This window comes from Gorilla gorilla, chromosome 2, assembly GCF_029281585.2.
Source record: "Gorilla gorilla gorilla isolate KB3781 chromosome 2, NHGRI_mGorGor1-v2.1_pri, whole genome shotgun sequence".
Classification (NCBI taxonomy): domain Eukaryota; kingdom Metazoa; phylum Chordata; class Mammalia; order Primates; family Hominidae; genus Gorilla; species Gorilla gorilla.
Window position 1 is genome coordinate 104,505,964 of NC_086017.1, and position 21,132 is coordinate 104,527,095.

Below are 21,132 nucleotides of genomic sequence, written 5' to 3' on the forward strand. Positions count from 1 at the left end.
AATTTCTTCCATGTCCCTACAAAGGACATGAACTCATCATTTTTTCTGGCTGCATAGTATTCCATGGTGTATATGTGCCACATTTTCTTAATCCAGTCTATCATTGATGGACATTTGGGTTGTTTCCAAGTCTTTGCTATTGTGAATAATGCCGCAATAAACATACGTGTGCATGTGTCTTTATAGCAGCATGATTTATAGTCCTTTGGGTATATACCCAGTAATGGGATGGCTGGGTCAAATGGTATTTCTAGTTCTAGATCCCTGAGGAATTGCCACACTGACTTCCACAATGGTTGAACTAGTTTACAGTCCCACCAACAGTGTAAAAGTGTTCCTATTTCTCCACATCCTCTCCAGCACCTGTTTTTTTCTGACTTTTTAATGATTGCCATTCTAACTGGTGCGAGATGGTATCTCATTGTGGTTTTGATTTGCATTTCTCTGATGGCCAGTGACGGTGAGCATTTTTTCATGTGTTTTTTGGCTGCATAAATGTCTTCCTTTGACAAGTGTCTGCTCATGTCCTTCACCCACTTTTTGATGGGGTTGTTTATTTTTTTCTTGTAAATTTGTTTGTGTTCACTGTAGATTCTGGATATTAGCCCTTTTTCAGATGAGTAGGTTGCGAAAATTTTCTTCCATTTTATCGGTTGCCTTTTCACTCTGATGGTAGTTGCTTTTCTGTGCAGAAGCTGTTTAGTTTAATTAGATACCATTTGTCAATTTTGTCTTTTGTTGCCATTGCTTTTGGTGTTTTAGACATGAAGTCCTTGCCCATGCCTGTGTCCTGAATGGTAGTGCCTAGGTTTTCTTCTAGGGTTTTTATGGTTTTAGGTCTAACATTTAAGTCTTGAATCCATCTTGAATTAATTTTTGTGTGAGGTGTAAGGAAGGGGTCCAGTTTCAGCTTTCTACATATGGCTAGGCAGTTTTCCCAGCACCATTTATTATATAGGGAATCCTTTCCCCATTGCTTGTTTTTCTCAGGTTTGTCAAAGATCAGATAGTTGTAGATATGCGGCGTTATTTCTGAGGGCTCTGTTCTGTTCCATTGATCTATATCCCTGTTTTGGTACCAGTACCATGCTGTTCTTGTTACTGTAGCCTTGTAGTATAGTTTGAAGTCAGGTAGTGTGATGCCTCCAGCTTTGTTCTTTGGGCTTAGGATTCACTTGGCGATGCAAGCTCTTTTTTGGTTCCATATGAACTTTAAAGTAGTTATTTCCAATTATGTGAAGAAAGTCATTGGTAGCTTGATGGGGATAGCATTGAATCTGTAAATTACCTTGTGCAGTATGGCCATTTTCACGATATTGATTCTTCCTACCCATGAGCATGGAATGTTCTTGCATTTGTTTGTACACTCTTTTATTTCCCTGAGCAGTGGTTTGTAGTTCTCCTTGAAGAAGTCCTTCACATCCCTTGTAAGTTGGATTCCTAGGTATTTTATTCTTTTTGAAGCAATTGTGAATGGGAGTTCACTCATGATTTGGATCTCTGTTTGTCTGTTGTTGGTGTATAAGAATGTTTGTGATTTTTGTACATTGATTTTGTATCCTGAGACTTTGCTGAAGTTGCTTATCAGCTTAAGGAGATTTTGGGCTGAGACAATGAGGTTTTCCAGATATACAATCATGTCGTCTGCAAACAGGGACAATTTGACTTCCTCTTTTCCTAATTGAATACCCTTTATTTCCTTCTCCTGCCTAATTGCCATGACCAGAACTTCCAACACTATGTTGAATAGGAGTGGTAAGAGAGGGCATCCCTGTCTTGTGCCAGTTTTCAAAGGGAATGTTTCCAGTTTTTGCCCATTCAGTATGATATTGGCTGTGGGTTTGTCATAGATAGCTCTTATTTTTTTGAAATACGTCCCATCAATACCTAGTTTATTGAGAGTTTTTAGTATGAAGGCGTTGTTGAATTTTGTCAGAGGCCTTTTCTGCATCTATTGAGATAATCATGTGGTTTTTGTCTTCGGTTCTGTTTATCTGCTGGATTACATTTATTGATTTGCATATATTGAACCAGCCTTGCATCCCACGGATGAAGCCCACTTGATCATGGTGGATAAGTTTTTGATGTGCTGCTGGATTCAGTTTGCCAGTATTTTATTGAGGATTTTTGCATCAATGTTCATCAGGGAAATGCGTCTAAAATTCTCTTTTTTGGTTGTGTCTCTGCCCGGCTTTGGTATCAGGATGATGATGGCCTCAGAAAATGAGTTAGGGAGGATTCCCTCTTTTTCTGTTGATTGGAATAGTTTCAGAAGGAATGGTACGAGTTCCTCCTTGTACCTCTGGTAGAATTCGGCTGTGAATCCATCTGGTCCTGGACTCTTTTTCATTGGTAAGCTATTGTTTATTGCCACAATTTCAGCTCCTGTTATTGGTCTATTCAGAGATTCAACTTCTTCCTGGTTTAGTCTTGGGAGAGTGTATGTGTTGAGGAATTTTCCCATTTCTTCTAGATTTTCTAGTTTATTTGCATAGAGGTGTTTGTAGTATTCTCTGATGGTAGTTTGTATTTCTGTGAGATCGGTGGTGATATCCCCTTTATCATTTTTTATTGTGTCTATTTGATTCTTCTCTCTTTTTTTCTTTATTAGTCTTGCTAGCGGTCTATCAATTTTGTTGATCCTTTCAAAAAACCAGCTCCTGGACTCATTAATTTTTTGAAGGGTTTTTTGTGACTCTATTTCCTTCAGTTCTGCTGTGATTTTGGTTATTTCTTGCCTTCTGCTAGCTTTTGAATGTGTTTGCTCTTGCTTTTCTAGTTCTTTTAATTGTGATGTTAGGGTGTCAGTTTTGGATCTTTCTTGCTTTCTCTTGTGGGCATTTAGTGCTATAAATTTCCCTCTACACACTGCTTTGAATGCATCCCAGAGATTCTGGTATATTGTGTCTTTGTTCTCATTGGGTTCAAAGAACATCTTTATGTCTGCCTTCATTTCATTATGTACCCAGTAGTCATTCAGGAGCAGGTTGTTCGGTTTCCATGTAGTTGAGCGGTTTTGAGTGAGATTCTTAAGCCTGAGTTCTAGCTTGATTGCACTGTGGTCTGAGAGATAGTTTGTTATAATCTCTTTTCTTTTACATTTGCTGAGGAGAACTTTACTTCCAAGTATGTGGTCAAATTTGGAACAGGCGTGGTGTGGTGCTGAAAAAAATGTATATTCTGTTGATTTGGGGTGGAGAGTTCTGTAGATGTCTATTAGGTCCACTTGGTGCAGATCTGAGTTCAATTCCTTGGTATCCTTGTTGACTTTCTGTCTCGTTGATCTGTCTGATGTTGACAGTGGGATGTTAAAGTCTCTCATTATTAATGTGTGGGAGTGTAAGTCTCTTTGTAGGTCACTCAGGACTTGCTTTATGAATCTGGGTGCTCCTGTATTGGGTGCATATATATTTAGGATAGTTAGATCTTCTTGTTGCATTGATCACTTTACCATTAAGTAATGTTCTTCTTTGTTTCTTATGATCTTTGTTGGTTTAAAGTCTGTTTTATCAGAGACTAGGATTGCAACCCCTGCCTTTTTTTGTTTTCCATTTGCTTGGTAGATCTTCCTCCATCCTTTTATTTTGAGCCTATATGTGTCTCTGCACGTGAGATGGGTTTCCTGAATACAGCACACTGATGGGTCTTGATTCTTTATCCAATATGCCAGTCTGTGTCTTTTTATTGGAGAATGTAGTCCATTTACATTTAAAGTTAATATTGTCATGTGTGAATTTGATACTGTCATTATGATGTTAGCTGGTGATTTTTCTCATTAGTTGATGCAGTTTCTTCCTAGTCTCGATGGTCTTTCCAGTTTGGCACGATTTTGCAGCGGCTGTTACTGGTTGTTCCTTTCCATGTTTAGCATTTCCTTCAGGAGCTCTTTTAGGGCAGGCCTGGTGGTGACAAAATCTCTCAGCATTTGCTTGTCTGTAAAGTATTTTATTTCTCTTTCACTTATGAAGCTTAGTTTGGCTGGATATGAAATTCTGGTTTGAAAATTCTTTTCTTTAAGAATGTTGAATATTGGACCCCACTCTCTTCTGGCTTGTAGGGTTTCTGCTGAGAGATCCACTGTTAGTCTGATGGGCTTCCCTTTGAGGGTAACCCGACCTTTCTCTGTGGCTGCCCTTAACATTTTTCCTTCATTTCAACCTTGGTGAATCTGACCATTATATGTCTTGGAGTTGCTCTTCTCGAGGAGTATCTTTGTGGCATTCTCTGTATTTCCTGAATCTGAATGTTGGCCTGCCTTTCTAGATTGGGGGAGTTCTCCTGGATAATATCCTGCAGAGTGTTTTCCAACTTGGTTCCATTCTCCCCGTCACTTTCAGGTACACCAATCAGACATAGATTTGGTCTTTTCACATAGTCCCATATTTCTTGGAGGCTTTGCTCATTTCTTTTTATTCTTTTTTCTCCAAACTTCCCTTCTCGCTTCATTCCATTCATTTCATCTTCCATTGCCGATACCCTTTCTTCCAGTTGATTGCATCGTCTCCTGAGGCTTCTGCATTCTTCACGTAGTTCTCAAGCCTTGGTTTTCAGCTCCATTAGCTCCTTTAAGCACTTCTCTGTATTGGTTTTTCTAGTTGTACTTTCTTCAAAATTCTTTTCAAAGTTTTCAACTTCTTTGCCTTTGGTTTGAACATCCTCCTGTAGCTCAGAGCAATTTGATCGTCTGAAGCATTCTTCTCTCAGCTCATCAAAGTCATTCTCCATCCAGCTTTTTTCCATTGCTGGTGAGGAACTGCATTTCTTTGGAGGAGGAGAGGTGCTCTTCTTTTTAGAGTTTCCAGTTTTCCTGCTCTTTTTTTTCCCCATTTTTGTGGTTTTATCTACTTTTGGTCTTTGATGATGGTGATGTACAGATGGGATTTTGGTGTGGATATACTTTCTGTTTGTTAGTTTTCCTTCTAACAGACAGGACCCTCAGATGCAGGTCTGTTAGAGTACCCGGCCATGTGAGGTGTCAGTGTGCCCTTGCTGGGGGGTGCCTCCCAGTTAGGCTGCTTGGGGGTCAAGGGTCAGGGATCCACTTGAGGAGGCTGTCTGCCCATTCTCAGATCTCCAGCTGCAGGCTGGGAGAACCACTGCTCTCTTCAAAGCTGTCGGACAGGGAAAATTAAGTCTGCAGATGTTACTGCTGTCTTTTGGTTTGTCTGTGCCCTGAGGCAGGCCTCCTTGAGCTGTGGTGGGCTCCACCCAGTTCGAGATTCCTGGCTGCTTTGTTTTCCTAAGCAACCCTAGGCAATGGCGTGTGCCCCTCCCCCAGCCTCACTGCCGCCTTGCAGTTTGATCTCAGACTGCTGTGCTAGCAATCAGTGAAATGCCGTGGGCGTAGGAGCCTCTGAGCCATGTGCGGGATATAATCTCCTGGTGCACCCTTTTTTAAGCCTGTGGGAAAAGTGCAGTATTCAGGTGGGAGTGACGCAATTTTGCAGGTGCTGTCTGTCACCCCTTTCTTTGACTATGAAAGAGAACTCCCTGACCCCTTGTGCTTCCCAAGTGAGGCAATGCCTCACCCTGCTTGGACTCATGCATAGTGTGTGCACCCACTGACCTGTGCCCACTGTCTGGAACTCCCTAGTGAGATGAACTTGGTACCTCAGATGGAAACGCAGAAATCACCCATCTTCTGCGTCACTCACCCTGACAGCTGTAGAATGGAGCTGTACTTATTAGGTCATCTTGGCTCCCAGAGCTTCTGTTTAGTCTTTCTATGAAGATATTTCCTTCTCTAACCTAGGCCCCAAAGCGCTCTAAATATCCACTTGCAAATTCTACAGAAGGGGTGTTTCAAAACTGCTCTATCAAAAGGAAGGTTCAAATCTGTGAGATGAGTGCAGACATCACAAAGAAGTTTCTGAGAATACTTCTGTCTCCTTTCTATGTGAAGATACTCTCGTTTCCAAAGAAGGCCTCAAAGTGCTCCAAACATCCACTTGCAGACTTTACAAACTGAGCTTTTCAAAACTGTGCTATCAAAAGAAAGGTTAAACTCTGTGAGTTGAACTCACACATCGCAAAGAAGTTTCTGACAATGATTCTGTCTAATTTCTATCTGAAGATATTTCCTTTTCTACCATAGGCCTCAAATCTCTCTAAATATCCACTTGCAAATTCTACAAAAAGAGTGTTTCAAAACTGCTCTATGAAAAGGAAGGCTCAACTCTGTCAGTTGATTGCAGATATCACAAAGAAGTTTCTGAGAATTCTTCTGTCTAATTTTATATGAAGAAATCCCGTTTATATCAAAGGCCTCAAAGAACTCCAAATATCCACTTGCAGATTCTACGAAAAGAGTGTTTCAAAACTGCTCTATCAAGAGGAATGTTCTACTCTGTGAGTTGAATGTAAACATCTCAAATTAATTTCTGAGAATGCTTCTGTCTAGTTTTTATGTGAAGATATTTTCTTTTCTACCATAGGCCTCAAAGTGCTCTAAATACACACTTGCAAATTCTACAAAAAGAGTGTTTCAAAACTGCTCTATCTAAAGAAAGGTTAAACTCTGTGAGTTGAGTACAGCCATCACAAGGATGTTTCTGAGAATACTTCTGTCTACTTTTTATGTGAATATATTCCCGTTGCCAAAGAAGGCCTCAAAGAGCTCTAAATTTCCACTTGCAGACTTTACAAACAGAGTGTTTTTAAAATGCTCTATCAAAAGAAAGGTTTAACTCTGTGAGTTGAACACACACATCAAAAAGTAGTTTCTGAGAATGATTCTGTGTAGTTTTTAAATGAAGATATTTCCATTTCTTACATAGGCCTCAAAGCGCTCTAAATATCCACTTGCAAATTCTACAAAAAGAGTGTTTCAAAACTACTCTATGAAAAGGAAGATTCAACTCTGTGAGTTTAGTACAGACATCACAAAGAAGTTTCTGAGAATTCTTCTTTCTAGTTTTATATGAAGAAATGCCGTTTACTTCAAAGACCTCAAAGAGGTCTAAAGAAACACTTGCAGATTCTACAAAAAGAGGGTTTCAAAACTGCTCTAACAGAGGGAAGTTCAACTCTGTGAGTTGAATGCAAACATCACAAATTAGTTTCTGAGAAGGCTTCTGTCTAGTTTTTATGTGAAGATATTTCCTTTTCTACCAAAGGCATCAAAGCGCTCTAAGTACACACTTGCTAATTCTACAAAAAGGGTATTTAAAAACTGCTCTATCAAAAGAAAGGTTGAACTCTGTGAATGGAACTCACAAATCATAAATTAGTTTCTGAGAATGATTCTGTCTAGTGTTTATATGAAGATATATCCTTTTCAACCATAGGCCTCAAAGCGCTCTAAACATCCACTATGAAGTTCTACAAATAGAGTGCTTCAAAACTGCTCTATTGAAAGGAACGTTCAACTCTGTTAGTTGAATGCACACATCACAAAGAAGTTTCTGAGAATTCTTCTGTCTAGTTTTTATGTGAAGAAATTTCCGTTTCCAATGAAGGCATCAACGAGGTCCAAATATCCACCTGCAGATTCTACAAAAACGGTGTTATGAAACTGCTCTATCAAAAGCAATGTTCAACTCTTTGAGTTGAATGCAAACACCACAAAGTAGTTTCTTTGAATTCTTCTGTGTAGTCTTTCTACGAATATATTTCCTTTTCTACCACAGGATTCAAGGTGCTCTAAATATCCACTTGCAAATTCTACAAAAACAGTGCTTCAAAACTGCTCATCAAAGGAAGGTTCAACTCTGTGAGTTGAGTGCAGACATCACAAAGAAGTTTCTGAGAATACTTCTGTCTACTTTTTATGTGAAGATATTCCCGTTTCAAAACAAAGCCTCAAAGTGCTCCAAATATCCACTTGCAGACTTTATAAACAGAGCATTTCAAAGCTGCTCTATCAAAAGAAAGGTTCAACTCAGTGAGTTGAATGCACATGTCACAAAGTAGTTTCTGAGAATGATTCCATCTAGTTTCTATATGAAGATATTTCCTTTTCTACCGTAGGCCTTCAAACGCTCTCAATATTCACTTTGAAATTCCACAAAAAGAGTGTTTAAAAACAGCTACATTGAAAGGAAAGTTCAACTCTGTGCGCTGAATGCACACATCACAAAGAAGTTTCTGAGAAATCTTTCTAGTTTTACATGAAGAAATCCCGTTTTCATCGAAAGCCTCAAAGAGGTCCAAATATCCACTTGCAGATTCTACAAGAAGAGTGTTTCAAAACTGCTCTATCAAGAGCAGTGTTCAACTCTGTGAGTTGAATACCATCACCACAAACTAATTTCTGATTATGCTTCTGTCTAGTTTTTATGTGAAGATATTTCCTTTTCTACCATAGGCTTCAAAGCACTCTAAATACACATGTGAAAATTCTATAAAAAGAGTGTTTCAAACCTGCTCTATCAAAAGGAAGTTTCAACTCTGTGAGTTGAGTGCAGACATCACAAAGAAGTTTCTGAGAATACTTCTGTCTACTTTTTATGTGAAGATATTCCCGTTTCCAAAAATTGCCTCAAAGTGCTCCAAATTTCCACTTGCAGGCTTTACAAAAAGTGTGTTTCAAAAATGCTCTTTCAAAAGAAAGGTTTAACTCTGTGAGTTGAATGCACCCATCACAAAGTAGTTTCTGAGAATGATTGTATTTAGTTTTTATATGAAGATATTTCCATTTTTAAAATGGGCCTCAAAGCACTCTAAATATCCACTTGGAAACTCTACAAAAAGAAGGTTTCAAAACTGCTCTATCAAAAGGAAGGTTCAACTCTGTGAGTTGAGTGCACACATCACAAAAAGTTTCTGAGAATTCTTCTGTCTAGTTTTTATGTGAAGAAATTCCCGTTTCCAAAGAAGGCCTCAAAGAAGTCCAAATATCCAATTGCAAATTCTACAAAAAGAGTGTTTCAAAACTGCTCTATCAAGAGGAATGTTCAACTCTGTGAGTTGAATGCAAACATCTCAAAGTAGTTTCTGAGAATCCTTCTGTCTAATTTTTATGTGATGGTATGTCCTTTTCTACCATAGGCCCCAAAGCACTCCAAATATACACTTGTAAATTATACAAAAAGAGTTTTTCAAAACTGCTCTGTCAAAAGAAAGGCTAAACTTTGTGAGTGGAATGCACACATCACAAAGTAATTTCTGAGAATGCTTCTGAGTTGTCTTTCTACGAAGATATTTCCTTTTCTACCATAGGCCTGAAAGCGCTCTAAACATCCCCTTGGAAATTCTACAAATAGAGTGTTTCAAAACTGCTCTATTAAAAGGAAGGTTCAACTATGTGAGTGGAATACACACACTACAAAAAATTTCTGAATATTCTTCTGTCTAGTTTTTATGTGAAGAAATTCCCTTTTCCAAAGAAGGCCTCAAATAGGACCAAATGTCCACTTGCAAATTCTACAAAAAGAGAGTTTCAAAACTGCTCCTTCAAGAGGAATGTTCAACTCTGTGAGTTGAATGCAATCATCAGAAAGTAGTTTCACAGAATGCTTCTGTCTACTTTTTATGTGACGGTATCGCCTTTTCTACCATAGGCCTCAAAGCTCTCTAAATATACACTTGCAAATTCTACAAAAGAGTGTTTCAAAACTTCTCTATGAAAAGGAAGGTTGAACTCTGTGAATTGAGTGCAGACATCACAAAGAATTTTCTGAGAATACTTCTGTCTAATTTTTATGTGAAGATACTCCCTTTTCCAAAGAAGGCCTCAAAGCGCTCCAAATATCCACTTTGAGACATTACAAACAGAGTGTTTCAAAACTGCACTATCAAAAGAAAGGTTAAATTCTTTGAGTTGAATGCACACATCACAAAGTAGTTTCTGAGAATGATTCTGTCTAGTTTTTATATGAAGATATTTCCTTTTCTATCCATAGGACTCCAAGTGCTCTAAATATTCACTTGAAAATTCTACAAAAAGAGTGTTTCAAAACTACTCTAAGGAAAGGAATTTTCAATTCTGTGAGTTGAATGCACACATCACAAAGAAGTTTCTGAGAATTCTTCTGTCTAGTTTTACATGAAGAAATCCGTTCCCAAAGAAGGCCTCAAAGAGTTCCAAATATCCACTTGCAGAATCTACAAAAAGAGTATTACAACACTGCTCTGTCAAAAGGAATGTTCAACTCTGTGACTTGAATGCAAACATCACAAAGTAGTTTCTGAGAATGCTTATGTGTAGTTTTTCTTTGAAGATATTTCCTTATCTACCATATCCCCAAAGCGCTCTAAATATCCAATTACAAATTCTACAAAAAGAGTGTTTCAAACTGCTCTATAAAAAAGAAGGCTCAACTCTGTGAGTTGAGTGCAGACATCACAAAGAAGCTTCTGAGAATACTTCTGTCTACTTTTTATGTGAAGACATTCCCGTTTCCAAAGAAGGCCTCAAAGTGCTCCAAATATCTACTTGCAGACTTTACAAACAGAATGTTTCAAAACTGCTCTATCAAAAGAAAGTTTAAACTCTGTGAGTTGAACGCACGCATCACAAAGAAGTTTCTGAGAATCCTACCGTCTAGTTTTATATGAAGAAATCCCGTTTGCATCGAAAGACTCAAAGAGGTCCAAATATCCACTTGCAGATTCTACAAAAAGAGTGTTTCAAAACTCCTCTATCAAGAGGAAAGTTCAACTCTGAAAGCTGAATGCAAACATCACAAAGTAGTTTCTGAGAATGCTTCTGTCTACTTTTTATGTGAAGATATTTCCTTTTCTACGATAGGCCTCAAAGCGTTCTAAATACACACTTGCAAATTCTTCGAAAAGAGTGTTTCAAAACTGCTCTATCAAAAGAATGGTTAATCTCAGTGAGTTGAACGCACACATCACAAATTAGTTTCTGAGAATGATTCTGTCTAGTTTTTATATGAAGATGTTTGCTTTTTTACCATAGGCCTCAAAACACTCTAAATATCCTCTTGGAAATTCTACAAAAAGAGTGTTTCAAAACTGGTCTATTGAAAGGAACTTTCAACTCTGTGAGTTGAATGCACACATCAAGAAGAAGATTCTGACAATTCTTCTGTCTAGTTTTATATGAATAAATCCCCTTTCCATTGAAGACCTCAATGAGGTCCAATATCCACTTGCAGATTCTTCAAAAAGAGTGTTACAAAACTGCTCTGTCAAAAGGAATATTCTACTCTATGAGGTGAATGCAAACATCACTAGGTAGTTTCTGAGAATGCTTCTGTGTAGTTTTTCTATGAAGATATTTCCTTTTCTACCATAGGGCCCAAAGGGCTCTAAATATCCATTTGCAAATTTTACAAAAAGAGTGTTTCAAATCTGCTCTATCAAAAGAAAGGTTAAACTCTGTGAGTTGAAAGCACACATCACAAAGTAGTTTCTGAGAATGATTCTGTCTTGTTTTTAGATGAAGATATTTCCTTTTCAACTACAGGCTTCAAAGCACTCTAAATATCCACTTGGAAATTCTACAAAAAGAGTGTTTCAAAACTTCTTTATCAAAAGGAAGGTTCAACTCTGTGAGTTGAATGCACACATCAAAAAAAGTTTCTGAGAATTCTTCTGTCTAGTTTTTATGTGAAGAAATTCCCGTTTCCAAAGAAAGCCTCAAAGAGGTCAAAATATCCACTTGCAGATTCTACAAAAAGAGTGTTTCAAAACTGCTCTATCATGAGGAATGTTCAACTCTGTTAGGTGAATGCAAACATCAAAAAGTAGTTTCTGAGAATGCTTCTGTCTAGTTTTTATGTGACGATATCTCCTTTTCCACCATAGGCCGCAAAGCGCTCTTAATATACAATTGCAAATTCTACAAAAAGAGTGTTTCAAAACTGCTCTATCAAAAGTAAGGCTAAACTCTGTGAGTGGATCACACAGATCACAAAGAAGTTTTGGAGAATGATTCTGTCTAGTTTTTATAAGAAGATATTTTCTTTTCCATCTTAGTCCTCAATTCACCCTAATAACCAATTGGAAATTCTACAAAAAGCATGATTCAAAACTGCTCTATAAAAAGCAAGGTTCAACTCTGTCAGTTGAATGCACACATCACAAAAAGTTTCTGAGAATTCTTCTGTCTAGTTTTTATGTGAAGAAATACCGGTTTCCAACGAAGGCCTCAAAGACGTCCAAATATACACTTGGAGATTCTACAAAAAGACTGTTTCAAAACTGCTCTATCAAAAGGAATGTTGAACTCTGTGAGTTCAATGCAAACATCACAAAGTAGTTTTTGAGAATGCTTCTGTCTAGTTTTTATGTGAAGATATTTCCCTTTCTACCATAGGCCTCAAAGCCCTCTAAATACACACTTGCAAATACTACAAAAAGAATGTTTCAAAACTACTCTATCAAAAGAAATGTTAAACTCTGTGAGGTGAACGCACACATCACAAAGTAGTTTCTCAGAATGATTCTGTCTGGTTTTCATATGAAGATATTTCCTTTTCTACCACTGGCCTCCCTGCGTTCTAAATATTCACTTGGAAATTCCACAAATCGAGTGTTTCAAAACTGCTCTATCGAAAGGAAGGTTCAGCTCTGTGAATTTAATGCACACATCACAAAGACGTTTCTGAGAATTCTTCTGTATAGTTTTACATGAAGAAATCCAGTTCCAAATATCCACTTGCAGATTCTACAAAAAGAGTGTTTCAAAACTGCTCTATCAAGAGAAATGTTCAACTCTGTGAGTTGAATGCAAACATCAGAAAGTAATTTCTGAGAATGCTACTGTCTAGTTTTAATGTGAAGATATTTCCTTTCCTACCTTAAGCCTCAAAGTGCTCCAAATACACACTTTCCAATTCTACCAGAAGAGTGTTTCAAAACTGTTCTATCAAAAGAAACGTTAAACTCTGCGAGTTGAATGCACACATCACGAAGTAGTTACTGAGAATGATTCTGTTGAGTTTTTATATAAGATATTTCCTTTTCTACCATAGGCCTCAAAGCACTCTATATATACACTTGGAAATTCTACCAAAAGAGTGTTTCAAAACTGCTCTATCGAAAGAAAACGTTCAACTCTGTGAGTTGAATGATCATAGTACAAAGAAGTTTCTGAGAATTCTTCTATCTAGTTTTTATATGAAGAAATTCTCGTTTCCAACGAAGGCCTCAAAGAGGTCCAAATATTCACTTGCAGATACTACAAAAGGTTGTTACAAAACTGCTCTATCAGAAGGAATGTTCAACTCGGTGAGTTGAATGCAAACATCACAAAGTAGTTTCTGAGAATGTTTCCGTGCAGTTTTTCTACCAAGATATTTCCTTTTCTACAGTAGGCCCCAAAGCGCTCTTAATATCCACGTGCAAATTCTACAAAAAGGGTGTTTCAAAACTGCTCTATCAAAAGGAAGGTTCAACTCGGTGATTTGAGTACAGACATCAAAAAAAATTTCTGAGAATACTTCTGTCTACTTTTTATATGAAGGTATTCCCGTTTGCAAAAAGGCCTCAAAGCACTCCAAATATCCCCTTGCAGTCTTTACAAACAGAGTGTTTCAAAACTGCTGTATCAAAAGAAAGGGTAAACTCTGTGAGTTGAATGCACACATCACAAAGTAGTTTCTGAGAATGATTCTGTCTAGTTTTTATATGAAGATATTTCCTTTTCTACAATAGGACTCCAAGCTTTCTAAATATTCACTTGGAAATTCTACAAAAAGAGGGTTTCAAAACTACTCTATCGAAAGGAATTTTCATCTCTGTGAGTTGAATGCACACATCACAAAGGAGTTTTTGAGAATTCTTTTGTCTAGTTTTACATGAAGAAATCCCATTTCCAACGATGGCCTCAAAGAGGTCCAAATATCCACTTGCATATTGTACAAAAAGGGTGTTACAAAACTGCTCTATCAAAAGGAGTCTTCAACTCTTGGTTAAATGCAAACATCACAAAGTAGTTTCTGAGAATGCTTATGTGTAGTTTTTCTATGAAGATATTTCCTTCTCTAACATATCCCCAAAGGGCTCTAAATATCCACTTGCAAATTGTACAAAAAGAGTGTTTCAAAACTGCTCTATGAAAAGGAAGGCTCAGCTCTGTGAGTTGAGTACAGACATCACAAAGAAGCTTCTCAGAATACTTCTGTCTACTTTTTATGTGAAGATACTCCCGTTTCCAAAGAAGGCCTCAAAGCACTCCAAATATCCACTTGCAGACTTTACAAACAGAGTGTTTGAAAACTGCTCTATCAAAAGAAAGGTTAAACTCTGTGAGTTGAACGCACACATCACAAATTAACTTCTGAGAATGATTCTGTCTAGTTTTTCTATGATGGTATTTCCTTTTCTACCATTGGCTTCAAAGCGCTCTAAATATCCAATTGGAAATTCTACAAAAAGAGTGTTTCAAAACAGCTCTATCAAAAAGAAGGTTCAAATCTGTGAGTTGAACGCACACATCACAAAAAGTTTCTGAGAATTCTTCTGTCTAGTTTCATGTGAAGAAATTCCCTTTTCCAACGAATTCTTCCAGGAGGTCCAAATATCCACTTGCGGATCCTACATAAAGAGTGTTTTAACACTGCTCTATCAAAAGGATGCTGCAACTCTGTGAGTAGAATGCATACATCACAAAGAAGTTTTTGAGAATTCTTCTGTCTAGTTTTATATGACGAAATCCCGTTTTCATCAAAAGACTAAAAAAGTTCACATATCCAGTTGCAGATTCTACAAAAAGAGTGTTTCAAAACTTCTCTATCAAGAGGAAATTTCAACTCTGAGAGTTGAATCCAAACATCACAATGTAGTTTCTGAGAATGATTCTGTCTACTTTTTATGTGAAGATATTTCCTTTTCTACGATAGGCTTCAATGCACTCTAAATACACACTTGGAAATTCTACAAAAAAACTGCTCTGTCAAAAAAATGGTTAAACTCTATGAGTTGAATGTGCGCATCACAAAGTAGTTTCTGTGAATAATACTGTCTAATTTTTATATGAATATATTCCCTTTTCAACCATAAGCCTCAAAGGGCTCTAAATATCCACTTGGAAATTCTACAAAAAGAGTGTTTCAAAACTGCTCTTTTGAAGGCAACTTTCAACTCTGTGGGTTGAATGCACACATCAGAAAGAAGTTTCTGAGAATTCTTCTGTCTAGTTTTTATATGAAGAAATTCCTGTTTCCAGCGAAGGCCTCAAAGAGGTCCAAATATCCACTTGCAGATTCTTCAAAAAGAGTGTTACAAGACTGCTCTATCAAAAGGAATGTTCAATTCTGTGAGTTGAATGCAAACATCACAAAGTAGTTACTGAGAATTCTTTTGTGTAGTTTTTCTATGAAGATATTTCCTTTCTACCATATCCCTAAAGTGCTCTAAATATCCACTTGCAAATTCTACAGAAAGAGTGTTTCAAAAATGGTCTATCAAAAGCAAGGTTCAACTCTGTTAGTTGAATGCACACATCACAAAGTAGTTTCTGAGAATTCTCATGTCTAGTTTTTATGTGAAGAAATTCCCGTTTCCAACGAAGGCCTCAAAGAGGTCCAAATATCCACTTGCAGATTCTACAAAAACAGTGTTTCAAAACTGCTCTATCAAAAGGAATGTTGAGCTCTGTCAGTTGAATGCTAACATTACAAAGTAGTTTCTGAGAATGCTTCTGTCTAGTTTTTATGTGAAGATATTTTCTTATCTACCACAGACCTCAAAGCCCTCTAAATACACATTTGCAAATTATACAAAGAGAGTGACTCTAAACTGCTTTATCAAAAGAAAGGTTAAACTCTGTGAGTTAAAAGCACACATCACAAATTAGTTTCTGAGAATGACTCTGTGTAGTTTTTATATGAAGATACTTCCTTTTCTACCATAGGCTTCAAAGCGCTCAAACATCCCCTTGGCAATTCTACAAAAAGAGTATTTCAAAACTGCTCTATCAAAAGGAATGTTCAACTCTGTGAGCTGAATGCACACATCACAAAAAGTTTCTGAGAATTCTTCTGTCTAGTTTTTATGTGAAGAAATTCCCGTTTCCAACGAAGGCCTAAAAGGGGTCCAAATATCCACATGCAGATTCTACAAAAAGAGTGTTTCAAAACTGCTCTATCGAGAGGAATGTTCGACTCTGTGAGTTGAATGCAAATATCACAAAGTAGTTTCTGAGAATACTTCTGTCTAATTTTTATGTGAAAATATTTCCATTTCTACCATAGGCCTCAAAGCTCTCTAAATACTCACTTGCAAATTCTACAAAAAGAGTGTTTCAAAACTGCTCTATCAAAAGAAACTTTAAACTCTGTGAGTTGAATCCACCCATCACAAAGTAGTTTCTGAGGATGATTCTGTCTAGTTTTTATACGAAGATATTTCCTCTTCTACCATAGGCCTCCAAGCACTCTAAATATTCACTTGGAAATTCCACAAAAAGAGTGTTTCAAAACTGCTCTGCTGAAAGGAAGTTTCAACTCTGAGAGTTGAATGCACACATCACAAAGAAGTTTCTGAGAATTCTTCTGTCTAGTTTTATATGAAGAAATCTCGTTTCCATTGAAGGCCTCAAAGACGTCAAAATATCCACTGGCAGATTCTACAAAAAGTGTGTTACAAAACTGCTCTATCAAAAGGAATTTTAAACTCTGTGAGTTGAATGCAGACATCACAAAGTAGTTTCTGAGAATCCTTCTCTGTGGTTTTTCTACGAAGATATTTCCTTTTCTACCATAGTCCCCAAAGCCCTCTAAATATCCGCTTGCAAATTCTACAAAAAGAGTGTTTCAAAACTGTTCTATCAAAAGGAAGGTTGAACTCTGTGAGTTGAGTGCAGACATCACAAAGAAGTTTCTGAGAATACTTCTGTCTACTTTTTATGTGAAGATACTCCCGTTTCCAAGGAAGGCTTCAAAGAGCTCCAAATATCCACTTGCAGACTTTACAAACAGAGTGTTTCAAAACTGCTCTATCAAAAGAAAGGTTAAACTCCGTGAGTTGAACGCACACATCACAAAGTAGTTTCTGAGAATGATTCTGTCTTGTTTTTATATGAGGATATTTCGTCTTCTACCATAGGCCTCCAAGAGCTCTAAATATTCACTTGGAAATCCCACCAAAAGTGTGTTTCAAAACTGCTCTGTCGAAAGGAAAGTTCAACTCTGTGAGTTGAATGCACACATAACAAAGAAGTCTCTGAGAATTTTTCTGTCCGTTTTATATGAAGAAATCCCGTTTCCATCGAAGGCCTCAAAGAGTTCCAAATAACCACTTGCAGATTTTACAAAAAGAGTGTTTCAAAACTGCTTTACCAAAAGGAAGGTTCAACTCTGTGAGTTGAATGCACACATCACAAAGTAGTTTCTGAGAATGATTCTGTCTAGTTTTTATATGAAGATATTTCCTTTTCTACCATAGGCTTCAAAGCGCACTTAATATCCACTTGGAAATTCTACAAAAAGGGTGTTTCAAAACTGCTCTATCAAAAGGAGGATTCAACTCTGTGAGTTGAATGTACACATCACAAATTAGTTTCTGAGAATTCTTCTGTCTAGTTTTTATGTGAAGAAATTCCCTTTTCCAAAGAAGGCCTCAAATGGCTCCAAATATCCACTTGCAGACGTTACAAACAGAGTGTTTCAAAACTGCTCTATCAAAAGAAAGATTAAACTCTGTGAGTTGAATGCAAACATCACAAAGTAGTTTCCGAGAATGCTTCTGTCTAGTTTTTATGTGAAGATATTTCCTTTACTAACATAGGCCTCAAGGCCCTCTAAATACACACTTGCAAATTCTACAAAAAGAGTGTTTCAAAACTGCTCTATCAAAAGAAAGGTTAAATTCTGTGAGTTGAACGCACACCTCACAAAGTAGTTTCTGAGAATGATACTAAGTTTATATGAAGATATTTCCTCTTCTACCATAGGCCTCAAAGCGCTCTAAATACACATTTGCAAAGTCTACAAAAAGAGTGTTTCAAAACTGCTCTATCAAAAGAAAGGTTAAAATCTGTGAGTTGAATACAGACATCACAAAGAACTTTCTGAGAATACTTCTGTCTACTTTTTATATGAAGATATTCCCGTTTCCTAAGAAGGCCTCAAAGCACTCCAAATATACACTTGCAGAATTCACAAACAGAGTGTTTCAAAACTGCTCTATCAAAAGAAAGCTTAAACTCTGTGATTTGAACACACACATCACAAAGTAGTTTCTGAGAATCATTCTGTCTATTTTTTATATGAAGATATTTCCTTTTCAACCATAGGCATTAAAGTGCTCTAAATACACACTTGTAAATTCTACAAAAAGAGTACTTCAAAACTGCTCTATCAAAAGAAAAGTTAAACTCTGTGAGTTGAATGCACACATCACAAAATAGTTTCTGTGAATGATACTGTCTAATTTTTATATGAAGATATTTCCTTTTAAACCATAGGCCTCAAAGGGCTCTAAATATCCACTTGGAAAATCTACAAAAAGAGTGTTTCAAAACTGCTCTTTCAAAGCCAACTTTCAACTCTGTGGGTTGAATGTGCACATCAGAAAGAAGTTTCTGAGTATGCTGCTGTCTAGTTTTATATGAAGATATTTTCTTTTCTACCATAGGCCTCAAAGCGCTCCAAATGTCCACTTGGACATCCTACAAAAAGAGTGTTTCAAACCGCTCTATCGAAAGTAATATTCCACTCTGTGAGTTGAATGCACACATCACAAAGAAGTTTCTGAAAATGCTTCTGTCTCGTTTTTATGTGAGAATATTCCAGTTTCCAACGAAGGCCTCAAAACGGTCCAAATATCCACTTGCAGATTCTCCAAAACGAGTGTTTCAAAACTGCTCTATCCAAAGAAATATTCACCTCTGAGAGCTGAATGCACACATCACAAAGTACTTTCTGAGAATGCTTCTGTCTAGTTTTTATCTGAACATATTTGCTTTTCTACCATAGGCCACAAAGCGCTCCAAATATCCACTTGCAGATTCTACAAAAAGAGGGTTTCAATATTGCTCTATCAAAAGGAATGTTCAACTCTGTGAGTTGAGTGCACACATCACAGAGAAATTTCTGAGAATGCTTCTGTCTAGTTTTTAGGTGAAGATATTCCCGTTTCCAACAGAGGCCTCAAATCGGTCCAATTATCCATATGCAGATTCTACAAAAAGAATTTTCAAACCTGTTCTATCAAAAGTAACGTTCAACTCTGTGAGTTGAATGCAGACATCACAAAAAGTTTTCAGAGATTACTTCTGTCTAGTTTCTATGTGAAGATATTTCCTTTTCGACCATAGGTCTCAAAGCGCTCCAAATGTCCACTTGCAGATTCTCCAAAAAGTGTTTCAAAACTGCTCTTTCAAAAGGAAGGTTCAACTCTGTGAGTTAAATGCACACATCACAAAGTAGTTTCTGAGGATGATTCTGTCTAGTTTTTATACGAAGATATTTCCTCTTCTACCATAGGCCTCCAAGCACTCTAAATATTCACTTGGAAATTCCACAAAAAGAGTGTTTCAAAACTGCTCTGCTGAAAGGAAGTTTCAACTCTGAGAGTTGAATGCACACATCACAAAGAAGTTTCTGAGAATTCTTCTGTCTAGTTTTATATGAAGAAATCTCGTTTCCATTGAAGGCCTCAAAGACGTCAAAATATCCACTGGCAGATTCTACAAAAAGTGTGTTACAAAACTGCTCTATCAAAAGGAATTTTAAAATCTGTGAGTTGAATGCAGACATCACAAAGTAGTTTCTGAGAATCCTTCTCTGTGGTTTTTCTACGAAGATATTTCCTTTTCTACCATAGTCCCCAAAGCCCTCTAAATATCCGCTTGCAAATTCTACAAAAAGAGTGTTTCAAAACTGTTCTATCAAAAGGAAGGTTGAACTCTGTGAGTTGAGTGCAGACATCACAAAGAAGTTTCTGAGAATACTTCTGTCTACTTTTTATGTGAAGATACTCCCGTTTCCAAGGAAGGCTTCAAAGAGCTCCAAATATCCACTTGCAGACTTTACAAACAGAGTGTTTCAAAACTGCTCTATCAAAAGAAAGGTTAAACTCCGTGAGTTGAACGCACACATCACAAAGTAGTTTCTGAGAATGATTCTGTCTTGTTTTTATATGAGGATATTTCGTCTTCTACCATAGGCCTCCAAGAGCTCTAAATATTCACTTGGAAATCCCACCAAAAGTGTGTTTCAAAACTGCTCTGTCGAAAGGAAAGTTCAACTCTGTGAGTTGAATGCACACATAACAAAGAAGTCTCTGAGAATTTTTCTGTCCGTTTTATATGAAGAAATCCCGTTTCCATCGAAGGCCTCAAAGAGTTCCAAATAACCACTTGCAGATTTTACAAAAAGAGTGTTTCAAAACTGCTTTACCAAAAGGAAGGTTCAACTCTGTGAGTTGAATGCACACATCACAAAGTAGTTTCTGAGAATGATTCTGTCTAGTTTTTATATGAAGATATTTCCTTTTCTACCATAGGCTTCAAAGCGCACTTAATATCCACTTGGAAATTCTACAAAAAGGGTGTTTCAAAACTGCTCTATCAAAAGGAGGATTCAACTCTGTGAGTTGAATGTACACATCACAAATTAGTTTCTGAGAATTCTTCTGTCTAGTTTTTATGTGAAGAAATTCCCTTTTCCAAAGAAGGCCTCAAATGGCTCCAAATATCCACTTGCAGACGTTACAAACAGAGTGTTTCAAAACTGCTCTATCAAAAGAAAGATTAAACTCTGTGAGTTGAATGCAAACATCACAAAGTAGTTTCCGAGAATGCTTCTGTCTAGTTTTTATGTGAAGATATTTCCTTTACTAACATAGGCCTCAAGGCCCTCTAAATACACACTTGCAAATTCTACAAAAAGAGTGTTTCAAAACTGCTCTATCAAAAGAAAGGTTAAATTCTGTGAGTTGAACGCACACCTCACAAAGTAGTTTCTGAGAATGATACTAAGTTTATATGAAGATATTTCCTCTTCTACCATAGGCCTCAAAGCGCTCTAAATACACATTTGCAAAGTCTACAAAAAGAGTGTTTCAAAACTGCTCTATCAAAAGAAAGGTTAAAATCTGTGAGTTGAATACAGACATCACAAAGAACTTTCTGAGAATACTTCTGTCTACTTTTTATATGAAGATATTCCCGTTTCCTAAGAAGGCCTCAAAGCACTCCAAATATACACTTGCAGAATTCACAAACAGAGTGTTTCAAAACTGCTCTATCAAAAGAAAGCTTAAACTCTGTGATTTGAA